Source organism: Prosopis cineraria, unplaced genomic scaffold (genome assembly GCF_029017545.1).
Source record: "Prosopis cineraria cultivar Desert tree isolate PC_DT_omini unplaced genomic scaffold, ASM2901754v1 PC5, whole genome shotgun sequence".
NCBI classification, from domain to species: domain Eukaryota; kingdom Viridiplantae; phylum Streptophyta; class Magnoliopsida; order Fabales; family Fabaceae; genus Prosopis; species Prosopis cineraria.
In genome coordinates, this window is record NW_026555336.1 from 17,447,118 (window position 1) to 17,449,082 (window position 1,965).

Here is a 1,965-nt window from a genome sequence, read left to right on the forward strand (position 1 = left end):
TCCTGAAAAATTTTTTGAAAAATTATAAAAATTGTGTTTTGTGTTTTTGTTAGTGTTTTTTGTGTGTGTTTGAGTGTTTTTATTCTGTTTTGAAAAAGAAAAAAAAAAAAAAATTGCATTTTCGTTGGTTTGGTGGTGTAGAGCTGAAAATACTCTGTTTCTAGTGTCTCTGTCTGAAATTGAAAAATTAACTGGGAATGAGTCTGAGGGAATTTGAACTTGAAATTTATTTCATTGAAAGCTCTATATCCTAGCTTCACTTTAAAATTGGTTTGGTCAATTTTGGACGTGGGAAGTGTCCTGTGGAAATTTTACAATCTAACAAGGTCCAGGGAGCCATTACAGAGGATTCCCAAAACCCTGTTTCAACTTTGAGTTAGCATATCTTCCTCTTTGTGCGTTCAAATTGATTGATTCCAGTTTCATTTTTCTTATCGCTGTCTTATCTTTGTTTCTTGTGTTAGGATTTTCTTCAATTTTTCCATTTTCCTATTTGAAAGTTTGTTAGAAGCTCTGAAGGTCTTCTGGACGAAATCCTGTTTCTCCAGACCTGAGGACCAACTTGTGAAAAATTCTGGGAACGATTGGGAAGGATTTTTAATCTAAAAGTTTTATATAATTTTCCTGTATATCTCTTGTGTTTCTCATAAAAGTTTCAGGGGAATTTATCATGTGGATTTGCTGATAGAAAATTCACAAGTTCACTGTCTCCAGAGAGCCTACTGTGCGAATTCCAGAATTGCCAAAGCTTCTTGATTGAGCATTTCTAACTCTCTTTCTACTTGTTTGGTGTTTTTTTTTTTTTCATTTTGTTGCTATTGAGTAATAAAAAAAAAAAATTATTTCTCTTGCTTTTGTGTGTTTTGAATTGTTTCATGTTGATTTGCATTTTAGTTTAGCTTGTTCTTTGTTCTTAATTTTCTTGAGCTTGATTAGTGCATGACCCGAAGAAAACATACCTCTTTTGTTGAATTAGATCCAGAAATTGAAAGACTATTCTAGATTGAGAAGATCACAACCTATTCTTGATTCTCATTTGGTTTGTAATTCAACAATGGAAGGTATCTTAGGACATGAGCATGTGCATAATGAGGGCCATGGGAATGGGAATGAGAATTTGCATGATGATGGCCATGTTAATAATGAATTTGAAGGCTTGCATAACCCTAGAGAGGAGAGGAGCATTAGGCAATTAACTCAACCTAATTGGCATGATAATCCTTATGGCTTATATGTTCCTCCTACTAATGTTCAATTTGAAATTAAATCCTCCTTGATTAATGCATTGCCTAAATTTCATGGGTTACAGGAGAGGATTGTCATAGGTTTTTGCATACTTCCTATTGGTTTGTGATACTATGAAGCCTATGCATGTAAATGTTGATGATGTTCAAGCTAAGGCTTTTGTATTTTCTCTTGAAGGTTTAGCAAAGGAGTGGTATTTCAACTACCCTTCTTATGTGAAAGTGAGCACATGGGCCGAGCTAAGAAGACTCTTCTTAGATAAATTCTTTCCAAATTCCAAGGTCACCAATTTGAGAAAGCAAATCTATGGGGTCCAACAAGGAGAGGATGAGAGTCTCTATGAGTATTGGACTAGATTCCAAGGCCTTTTGGCTAAATGCCCACACCATCAAATTTCTAGTGAGAATTTAGTCCAATATTTCTATGAGGGCTTGATTCCAAGAGACAAAGTTAACATTGATGCCGCTAGTGGTGGATGCTTGATTGACCTCACTTCCTTAAAGGCTTGGGAACTAATTGACAAGATGGCTTCAAGTGGTGCTCAATACTCTACAAGGGAAAAGAGAAATGTGAATATGGTAGGTTCCTCAGTTCTTAATGATTCATATGTGGACTTGCTAGCTGCCAAGATTGGGAGAATGTTGGCTCCACAAATATCTCAAGTGAGCAATGTAAGTACTTCTCAAGCACTTGTCCCTTATTCTTGTACTTTTTGTGACT

General features: G+C 35.5%; 1 non-coding gene across 1 annotated transcript; it reads right to left on the reverse strand.

Annotated features, from left to right (window-relative positions):
- Window positions 1-1,532: 1,532 nt before the first annotated feature.
- On the reverse strand, window positions 1,533-1,639 carry LOC129312255 (small nucleolar RNA R71). Its single transcript, XR_008593502.1, has one exon. It is a non-coding gene; the product is annotated as a small nucleolar RNA R71 (small nucleolar RNA).
- Between the last annotated feature and the right edge of the window lie 326 nt (window positions 1,640-1,965).